At 35.8% G+C, this 11,816-nt stretch overlaps 1 pseudogene; it reads left to right on the top strand.

Moving 5' to 3' along the window:
* Nucleotides 1-5,661: 5,661 nt before the first annotated feature.
* LOC127090264 (uncharacterized) lies at nt 5,662-5,761 on the top strand (annotated as a pseudogene).
* The last annotated feature ends 6,055 nt before the right edge of the window (nt 5,762-11,816 follow it).

Below are 11,816 nucleotides of genomic sequence, written 5' to 3'. Positions count from 1 at the left end.
AGTGGATCTAGCAGGAGAGGGGGTTTCGTTCAGATTGTAGAGCCAGTTATTGCGGTTATGAACACTAGTCCTAGGATCGGGCATGGTGAATAGTTCAGATTGAAGAGTTCATCACGTGAAACTGTGGTACTGTTTGGCTTCTTCCCAAATAAGGTGTGGGTCAGGATCTTATGGAAATAACGAAAGGTCGGGTTATGTATGTTTCCAGAGAGAAACTCATGTTCCTCGGGATCGTCATTTCCAGTCAAGTTACCCCAAAAGTGTTCAAGTTCTCTATATTCAAAAAGTTCTTCTTGGCTCACTGTGAATGTGTCAAAGGAGGTAGGGAAACCTAAAAGGTTGGTAAAGTCTTGAATATTAAATTGGTACTCCATGTTAAACATTCTGAACTGGATGAAACCTCTGCTTATTCCTTTCCCATGGCTGGGTAGATAGATCAGGGAGCTAAGGAATTCTAGTGTTAGTCTCCGGTAAGTGGCAAATTGTCTACGGATAGGAGCGGTTTCCCACCCTATCTGACTCAGCAAATACAGGACACTTTCTCTTAGTCCAAGGGCAGTCATTGCCCAATCATCAGCATACAGACTAGGTAGCATCTCTCTCGTGGCTAGTTCCTCAAACTTTTGTTTCTGAGCTGTTCCTCTGAATTTGATACCCATACGATCAATTTGTCCCATCAGGTTAGTGTTAGCTAGAGAAAAGAAAAACAAGAGTTTTAGTCAGGATTTGGCCAAATGCCGAAAGAAGAAGAGAAAAGTTTTTAATAAATAAAAATAAATTAAGAATGAATACTAAACAAAAATTAAAAGAATAATTAAGGAAGAAATAGAAAATAGAAAAAAATAAAATATTTGTGGGTTGTCTCCCACTAAGCGCTTTGTTTAATGTCGCAAGCTCGACATAAAAACTATCAATTATAATCTATAAGTTTTGGAGGCATTTCGTCTAAGTGCAAGACTTGCGAATCTTCATTGTTTTCTGCATAGTGATAATGTTTTAGACGTTGCCCGTTTACGGTAAATGGTTCCATAGATTTGCCTTTAATTTCTACTGCTCCACTGGGAAAAACATTGGTGATTTGAAAAGGACCTGACCATCTAGATCGTATTTTTCCCGGGAATAACTTTAGCCTAGAGTTAAATAAAAGGACTGTATCGCCTTGTTTGAAGATTTTCCTTGATATGCGCTTGTCATGCCATTGTTTTGTTCTTTCTTTGTAGATTCTGGCGTTTTCGTAAGCGTCTCTTCTGAGTTCCTCTAATTCGCTTATATCAAGGATTCTCTTTTCACCGGCGGCTTTATAGTTTAAATTTAAATTTTTAATAGCCCAATAGGCTTTATGTTCTAGTTCTACCGGGAGGTGACAGGATTTTCCATAAATGAGCTTAAATGGGGTTGTCCCTATGGGAGTTTTGTAAGCAGTTTGGTAAGCCCATAAAGCTTCTGGTAATTTCAATGGCCAGTCTTTCCTTGAAGTGGCGACTGTTTTCTCTAGTATCTGTTTGATTTCTCTGTTAGACACCTCCACTTGCCCACTGGTTTGAGGGTGGTAAGGTGTCGCTACTCTATGTCTTACGCCATACTTAAGCAATAGTTTTTCGAGTACCTTGGATATGAAATGCGATCCACCATCACTGACTACTATTCTTGGGACACCAAACCTTGGAAATATTATATTCTTAAAGAGTCTAGTTACTACTCGTGTGTCGTTTGTTGGAGAAGCTATAGCTTCAATCCATTTCGATACGTAGTCAACTGCCACGAGTATGTATTTGTTACCGAAAGAGGATGGAAACGGTCCCATGAAGTCTATTCCCCACACGTCGAAAATCTCTACTTCCAAAACGCCCTTTTGTGGCATCTCGTCACGTCTAGATATGTTTCCTGTGCGTTGACATCTGTCACATTTCTTAATAGCTGCATGTACATCCTTCCATATATTTGGCCAATAAAAACCGGCTTGTAGGATTTTAGAGCAGGTCTTGGATGTACTTGCATGTCCACCATAAGGAGCGGAGTGACAGTGTTGGATTATATTTTCTACCTCTTCTTCGGGTATACACCGACGGAAAATACCATCAGGGCCTCTTTTAAAAAGTAAGGGGTCATCCCAGTAATAGTGTTTTATGTCATAGAAGAATCGTTTCTTCTGCTGGTAGGATAAAGTAGGTGGAACTATTCCGGCAGCTAAATAATTGACGAGGTCAGCGTACCATGGTGTAACACATATAGCTAAGGTGGTTTATACCTGTTTATCAGCGTTATTTTCTTCCAAAGTAGCTATAAGCTTATCGTACGAGAAATCATCGTTAATTGATGTTCTTTCTGGTTCAAGGTTCTCAAGTCTAGAGAGGTGATCTGCTACTACGTTTTCAGTTCCTTTCTTGTCTTTGATTTCCAAATCGAACTCTTGTAACAACAGGATCCACCTTAGGAGTCTAGGTTTAGCATCCTTTTTTGTTAAGAGGTATTTGATAGCAGCGTGGTCAGTGTAGATGATTATTTTGGCTTCAACCAAGTAAGAACGAAATTTATCTAGCGCAAACACTACTGCTAGAAGTTCTTTCTCGGTTGTGGCGTAATTTATTTGTGCTTCATCCAGAGTTCTACTTGCGTAATATATAACATCAAGCTTTTTATCCTTTCGTTGTCCTAAAACAGCACCTACAGCGTAATCACTGGCATCACACATTATTTCGAATGGTTCGTTCCAATCTGGTGTCTGCATTATGGGCGCAGAGATCAGTGCTTGTTTAAGCGTTTGAAATGCTTCTAAACATCTATTATCGAATATGAATTCAGCATCTTTCATCAATAGTCCGGTCAAAGGTTTAGTTATTTTAGAGAAGTCTTTAATGAATCGTCGGTAAAAGCCGGCATGTCCTAAGAAGCTTCGTACTTCTCTCACAGTTTTCGGGGGTTGAAGATTTTCGATTACCTCTATTTTGGCTTTGTCTACTTCAATTCCTCTGTTTGATATGATGTGTCCTAAAACAATTCCTTCTTGTACCATAAAGTGACATTTTTCCCAATTAAGTACTAGGTTTACTTTTACACATCGCTCTAGAACTCTTTCTAGGTTTTCAAGGCATTCTTCAAAGCTTTGTCCGCATACGGAAAAGTCATCCATAAATACTTCCATGATGTTTTCTAGAAAATCGGCGAATATTGCCATCATGCACCTTTGGAAGGTTGCAGGGGCATTACACAAGCCAAACGGCATTCGTTTATAAGCGAAGGTACCAAAAGGACACGTGAATGTTGTCTTTTCTTGGTCATCAGGGTGAATTGGTATTTGAAAGAAACCTGAGTAACCGTCTAGATAGCAGAAATGAGAATGTTTTGCTAATCGTTCTAACATCTAGTCAATGAATGGTAAAGGGAAATGATCTTTTCGGGTTGCTTTGTTTAGTTTCCTATAGTCAATGCACATTCTCCATCCCGATTCGATTCGTTTGGTTATAGTTTCTCCTTTTTCATTTTCAATGATTGTTACACCTCCTTTCTTTGGTACTACGTGTACAGGACTAACCCATTTGCTATCAGATATATGATATCTGCCTCTAATAACTTGGTTATTTCCTTCTTCACTACCTCACTCAGGATCGGGTTTAGTCTCCTCTGGTGTTCCCTAGAAGTTTTACAGTCTTCTTCTAGCATGATGCGGTGCATACAGATAGAGGGACTTATTCCTTTAAGATCGGTGATGTTGTATCCTAGTGCGGTTGGATATTTTCTTAAGATATGCAGGAGTTTTTCTGTTTCGAGTCTTCCTAGGTCAGCATTAACTATCACTGGTCGTTCAAGTTCTAAGTCTAGGAATTCATATCTCAGATTTTTGGGAAGTGTTTTCAGGTCTAGGGTTGGTTTCTTAAGGCATTGCGTAGATCCGGTGTTATTGCTAAACATTGGTTGAGTTTGTCTTCTACAAGATAGTCAGATGATTTGTCTTTTTCTAACTCCGTTTCTTTTATGCATTCATCGATGATATCCATGAAGTAACATGTATCTTCTATTGCAGGTGCTTTCAAAAATTGGGAAAGAATGAACTCAATTTTCTCTTCTCCTACTTCGAAAGTGAGTCGTCCTCGTTTTACGTCTATGATTGCACCGGCTGTTGCTAAGAACGGTCTTCCCAATATAATGGGTGTAACTTCATCTTCTCTAATATCCATAATTATAAAATCAGTTGGAATGTAGAATTGACCTATGCGCACTGGACCGTTTTCAAGAATTCCTACAGGATATTTGACGGAACGATCTGCTAGTTGCACAGACATTTTAGTTGGTCTTAATTCTCCCATTTCAAGTCTCTTGCATATGGATAAAGGCATAACACTAATACCGGCTCCTAAATCGCATAAGGCTTTGTCAATGACAAATTTTCCTATGTGACAGGGTATAGAGAAACTACCTGGGTCTTTAAGTTTAGGAGGCATATTCTGGATTATAGCGCTACATTCAGCGGTGAGTGTAACGGTTTCGCTATCTTCAAGTTTCCTTTTATTAGAAAGAATTTCTTTTAAAAACTTGGCATATGAGGGCATCTGCGTAATAGCTTCTGTAAACGGAATTGTGACGTTTAATTGTTTTAGTAGGTCAACAAATTTTTTAAATTGGCCCGCATCTTTGGTTTTAATAAGCCTTTGAGGGTAAGGGATAGGTGGTTTATAAGGTGGTGGAGGTACATAAGGTTCCTTCTTTTCTACGGTTTCCTTATTACTCTCTTCCTTTTCCTTAGGTTCACTTTCCTCCTCAGTTGACTTTTTAGAGTTTTGGTTTTCTATCCTTGGGTCAGACGGTCCTTCCACTTCCGTTCCACCTCTCAGTATAATTGCATGAGCGTGGCTTCTCGGGTTAGGTTGGGGTTGGCCAGGAAATGTACCAGTTGGGGCAGCAGTAGGCGCTTGTTGTTGAGCTACTTGTGATATTTGCGTTTCCAGCATTTTGTTATGGGTAGCCAGGGCATCTACTTTACTTGCTAGTTGTTTAATTTGTTCGCCAGTGTGTACATTCTGGTTTAAGAAATCTTTATTGGTTTGCTGTTGAGAGGCTATAAAGTTTTCCATCATGATTTCCAAGTTGGATTTCCTAGGGGCGTTATTGTTAGGTGTAGATGGGATCGGCTTTTGATATCCCAGAGGTATAGCTGGGGCTTGATTTGGAGATTGTCCAGGTGCGTATAAAGCATTATTACTCTTATATGAAAAATTGGGATGATTCTTCCAATTTGAGTTATAGGTATGCGAGTAGGGGCTTCCTTGAGCATAGTTTACTTGCTCCGCTTAGATTCCTGTTAGGAGTTGACAATCTGCAGGAGTGCGACCTTGGATTCCACAGACTTCGCAATTCTGAGTTATGGCAACCACGGTGGCTGGAGGTGATACATTTAAACTTTCAATTTTCTGGACCAGAGCATCCACTTTTGCATTAACATGATCAAGGTTACTTATCTCGTACATGCCAGTTTTCGTTTGAGGTTTTTCTACCATTGTTCGTTCGCTTCCCCACTGATAGTGGTTTTGAGCCATGCTTTCGATAAGTTGGTAAGCATCAGCATAAGGTTTGTTCATCAGTGCACCACCTGCGGCGGCGTCTATTGTTAACCTCGTGTTGTACAGGAGACCATTATAGAAGGTATGAATTACTAACCAGTCCTCTAAACCATGGTGTGGACAAAGTCTCATCATGTCTTTGTATCTTTCCCATGCTTCAAAAAGAGACTCGTTATCTTTCTGTTTAAATTCATTTATCTGGGCTCTTAACATAGCTATTTTGCTCGGCGGAAAATATCGGGCAAGAAAAACTTTCTTCAACTCGTTCCATGTGGTGACTGAGTTGGAAGGAAGAGATTGAAGCCATCTTCTAGCGCTATCTCTTAACGAGAAAGGAAAAAGACGAAGTCGAATTGCCTCTGAAGTGACACCATTAGCTTTAACAGTATCAGCGTATTGGACAAACACGGATAAATGAAGGTTTGGATCCTCGGTAGGATTTCCAGAGAATTGGTTCTGTTGCACTGCCTGCAACAGTGAAGGTTTAAGTTCAAAGTTGTTTGCTTCGATTGCGGGTGGAACAATACTCGAATGCGGCTCATCTTGCGATGGAGCGGCGTAATCTCGAAGAGCACGAGCTGGTTCTGCCATCTCGGGTATCGAAGGGAAAATATTTTTGAAATCAGGAAGTTCAACAGGAGGGAGATTGTTTGCAACACGATATTCCCGAATTCGTCGTAAGACTCGGAGATATAGTTCGATATCGTTGATTCGTAAGTAGAACGGCTCGCCTTGTGAGCGAGTGTGTGGCATACAAATCAACGAAAGAAAGAAAAGAAAAGGAAAATAAGCCTTAGTCTCTACAGCGTAACAGAAGAGTTACGATATCGACTAAACAAAAGTCCCCGGCAACGGCGCCAAAAACTTGATCGCGACTTTATGAGTCGAATTTGGGGTACAAACTGCAAGTGCACAGTTCTATCGCGTAGTTTTAAAAGATATCGATCCCACAGGGACTTATGAATCGATATACCGTTTTCTAAGGTTACTTTGTAAAGCTAAGGCAGGTAATACTTTGATTGTTTGGGGGAAAAGCTAAAACTAAAATAAGATCTAAAATAAATATCTAATAAGCGGATATCGGTATGTAGTTCGTCGTAATTAGGGAATCAATTCTTCGTTGGTTTCTTGGTTTTAAAATAAATCCTTTCAGTTGACACTATTGACTAAAAGTCTTATCTCAAACTCTCGCTCTGTTGAATAAACTATGATTTTATATTAACGTAGCTGTCACTTATTAGTTAAGTCAAAAACCACTTTTTGAAAACAATAGAATCCGTAGAAACTCTTTTTAAGAAAACACTAATCGTTTAAACACCCTTATCTCAAACTCTCACTCTGTTGACTTAGGTTATATAATTAAATTCAAATGCTTAACTCTCGTCCTCACATTCAATCTTTAAAAATACTTTTTGAAAAAGATTAGCATTTAATTAACTCTAAAAATTGCTCTCGCCCTGATCTAGAATTAATGTCCAATTTACACTGTCCAGTCAAAAACTCAAACTCTCGTTCTATTGCTTTTAACTTCTTTATGTCTTTTACTTTCGTACAAAAACCTTGTTATTAAACCTGTAAATTGAGACCGTAAAAAGAGTGATTTTAATTTTAAACTTAATTAAACCAATTTGGTTTTGATTCCTTCATTCCGCTTACTCTACATACCGATACCTAAATAAATTAGCCAGACATGCTAAACAGACTTAAATAATTATCATGCATAAACAAATTCATCTCAGGAAAATAATATAAATCAACAATAAAGCAGGGCATATATAAATTCAAACAATAATTAAAGAACCTGAGAAATTAAATAGCAGTCTTGAACACTCCACCACAGGCCGGTTGGATTTGTTCTTAAATTCTTCAATCAAACAGAAAAATAAAAGCGAAGGAATAAAAAAAACTAGATTCTAACGTAAGGTTAGATCCTGTGAAAGGTACACAATAGTTTCCGGTGTAGAAACTACTGTGTGAAAAATTAATTAATTGCTGGAAAAGAAAATAGAAATTGCAAAGGAAACAATATAAAAATCGTAAAAGTAATGCTGTAAAAATGTGCTTGTACTGCTCGAAGAGAAAAAATGCGAAAAAGAGAAAACGGCGAAGAAGTGTGGAACCTCTAGGGTTTTCCGTAAGGTTACTATTTATATTGGTCACTTGTTGTAACTGTTTCCAAAGGTATTCCGCGTCAAAGGTCTTCACGTGGCGAATGGTCAGGCGTGTAAATAGGACTCAACGTCTCTGAAGCCAAAAATATAGGAGACTGGTGTGACGTCCATCACACCATGTGTGACGCTCGTCACACAAGTGTGTAAAGCGTGACGCTCGTCACAGCCTTTGTGACGCTCGTCACAGGCACAGCGCCTGTGCTTTTTGGGCTGGGCTTTGGCTTTTGATATTTGCTTCTTTTCATTCCTTTTTGCACCTCCTTTTCTTCCTTTTTTACTTGTGCTTCAAATAAACCACCTGAGATAAATAGAAAGAAAATACCGCGTAATATCTAATAAAATGAAATAAATTGAAGTAAATAATAATATAATTTAATTAAATTGAGTCCTAGAATGTGATACTATTTCATGTTATCATGGCCCAAAAGAAAATATTTTCTAAAGTACGAAACTTAAACGAAATAATTGAGATGTATGCACTCGGAATCAGATTTTGGGTTCAACATAAAAGTTGTATATCTTTCTCTTAGCTTTCCAACGACTGGTAGCACGCCTCGATCCGATACTCCTAGCTCAAGATATGATTTTTCTCGCGAAAACTGCTAATGCTGAAAATTAAATACGAAAATTAAATAAGTGCAAAAATAAAATAAATTATGAAAACACATTAAAACATAAAAATAATCAAAGCAAACCGAAGAAATGCTTAAGTACAAACATGGAAGAACGTGCATTAAAATGCACTGATCACTTACCTTAATTCTTGACCCATTACTCTAACTTGGATTTTCATCTGTAACTTGCAATCTTTTATTATAAGGATGACATTCATGGCACTACCCTAGGGAGACATGCTCATAAACCCATTACCCACTTGTTAGCATATGACACTTTACACACGCAAGACTTTCTCTTGGGCTACCTTATAATGAGATTATTTACTTCTCGCATTTATTTCTCTATAAATATCCATGTACATCACCATTTCAAAATCAATAAGTAATAAACCCTTTATCAAACGTCAAGAGACATTTTCTTAATCAAATCCAAAAATACAATTAGAATTGTGTGTCACGAGCCTTAAATGGTGGGGAATGAGTAAGAATGAAGTTCTCCTATCCTTACTCTGATTATTTTGGACACAAGACGCTTGGCCTGTTCGTCTGAAATATTCATCTCTGCCTAAAGTCTTTAGTGCAATTCTAATAAAAAACATTTCTTTTCAAAAACCCTAAAACAAACATCAACTTATCAAACTATTTTTGCGCCTTAGGGCATCATTTCGAAAACCCTTTTTCAAGGTAAAATCAACCAACACACAAATATTTTCTACTCTGAATTACGGAGCTCTAATTCTTCATCCCTCGATGATGATACATAGACACAAAGGCTCTAATCCTTGGAGAGCACAATAATAAAAAACTCAATCTCATTATTTTCCCTTTTCTAATAATAAAGAAATTCTAAAGATAAATATCCATGCATGTAGACAACTTAAATAGTTCCCATGGAGTACCATAGATGTTAGGGGTGATAATACCTTCCCCTCGCATAATCGACTTCCGAACCCATATTTGGTTGCTAGGCCAATCCTTAATCATTTTTCCGTTTTCTTTTCATTAGAGGGTTTTATCGTTTATTTTCCCTTTTCTCCTCATGAATAATAAATAAAATCCGGTGGCAACTTTGTGTCAGTTCGGTTAGTTGTTTTTCGTAACAAAATCCCAAAAAAGTAGATTTTACATTGACACGTCTTCAATCTTTTGTTCTGGAATAATATCCAACAAAGAATAAATTATATAAATTTTTTTACTAGCAACAAAATCAAACAAATGTACTTTTTTAAATGTTGTTGAATTATAAGTATCAATAACTTATTTATATTATTAAAAAGTATAAATAAGTATTGTTGTCAATTATTGAAACTTGGACCGATAATTTAGACTTATCTAGTTCAATATAGTTTGAGTTACTCCATCTCCATCCACCCGAATAAAACAAAATTGAATAGTCACACTTTATTATTATTAACATTAATAAGATTTATTTGATATAAAATGACAACATTTTAAATTTACATTTCAAATGGTTGTCTTAACCCTAATGATAAAATTATATTTCAAAAATAAACTATTAAATACAAATCATCACAAAAAATTACAATACAACTAATGATTTGATATATTATGTTATGATTAGATGATTAAAATTGTTAAAGAAATATGGTTGAAGATAATTCATCCCTATAAAATTAATTTGTAGGGTGATAATTATTTATACTTATAAACACTTGGTCAGATTATATATGGTCTGATATGGAACTCTTAACATACATTCCTCATGCCCGTGACTGGATATCTGGAGCGTGAAAATAAATGACAGGTGGTCTAATAACAAAAACTTAATAGAAAATTGTCCATGGGATCTTAAACGAGGATCTTGATACCATGTTAAAAAATATGGTTGGATCTAATCATTCATATGAAATAGATTTAAAAGGTAAGAGATTGTCCTCACTTATAACCACATGTTCATATCATACATTATTTCGATGTGGGACTCTTAGAAAAAATCAAATAAAATATTTAAATTAAAAAATCACTAGTCTTTTTTATCAATTTTGAAGAGTGGTTAGAATTTATTAATTACTGGTATAAATAGAATGATTATGAATGTCCATTAATGTGAGGATTTCGTATTGATTTTCCATTCATAATATATTTAATATTGTATTTATACGAACATTGATGATAAGAATAATATAATCTTCTCCTTTCTCTCTCCTATTATTTTATTTAGTTTCGTAAATATAATGCACTAAGCTTAGTCCTGAAGAATATTGAAAAATATATTTGGTGTAAATACCATTTTTGAGATATAATTTGAGAAAATAATTGGATACTTGATGCAGTCCGGTAGACTGATTATTAATTGAGAAATTAACTTTTCCAATATTAGGGGGAGAAATTGCGCGGATGAAGATTGAATCAGAAGTTGAAATGAACAATTTAAAATAATTTTTTATCTTGATCCTCATATAAACCTATATAAACCAGAAGTTAAATACATTTCTCATTTGCAAAGTTTATAAAACCAAATATCAAATACTAATACTCCAAACAAAGTAGATTCTCATGTTAGATAATCTAATATTGCAAATGAGTTGAAACTGCACATGAAGTATGGTAGGAAAGTTGGTTCAAATATTAAAATTCCTTTATAAGAAAAGGAAATAAATTAAAGGTGACTCAAGTGAGGATATGAAAACTCTAAGAGTACTTTGACATAATTTATTTTTGAGTTCCAGAAGAACTAACGAGATGCCTGGAGTTTATGAAAATAAATAGATCTCGATAAATTATATAATGAATTAAATATGATGGAACCAAACTAAAGTCGACATTGACAATGTATTTGTATGTAATATAGCACTTAAGATGATAAATGATAACTAGCATCATAAATCAAAGTCTATCAAAGATTGTAGACAAAGTGAAAATTGGCCAAAATGAGAAGATCCAATTGAAGATGAATTAAACTCACTTTACAAGCGACTCGCTTTTGGACGTGTAGTTCGGACACCTCAAAGTGTGAAACTAATTGAGTAAAAATGAGTTTTTACGAAAAAGAAAAATAAGAATGGTGTAATTGTGAGATCCAAAATTGAGTTATTGCTCAATAAATTTCGCAAAGATTTATGATTGATTTTGAGGAAACATATCCACCTATAGTGGATGCAATTCAATTTTTGATATTTAATTATCCTTGTAGTACATGAATGACTCAATTGATAATGACATTTATATGAAACTCCCTAAAGGATTTAATATATCAAAGATACATAATTCTGGATTCGAGAAAGCTACTCCATCAGATTAAAAAAAAGTCTCTCTATGGTTTAAAACAATATGGACATATTGTTGGTGTAAGCCCTAGAGGTCAATATTTTTGGTACTTGTATCGAATTATTTATTAATAATAAAAGGTTTTTTATTTATTATGTTTGTTTAATAAAGTCCCTAGAATAGTTGGTCCGTCTAATGTATCAAGTGTGACTTAATCATGAGATCCCATTAAACATAAGGACACT

Source organism: Lathyrus oleraceus, chromosome 5 (genome assembly GCF_024323335.1).
Source record: "Lathyrus oleraceus cultivar Zhongwan6 chromosome 5, CAAS_Psat_ZW6_1.0, whole genome shotgun sequence".
Taxonomy (NCBI): Eukaryota; Viridiplantae; Streptophyta; class Magnoliopsida; order Fabales; family Fabaceae; genus Lathyrus; species Lathyrus oleraceus.
The sequence above is the reverse complement of the archived record's forward strand: the minus strand, read 5'-3'. Positions and strand labels throughout refer to the sequence as shown.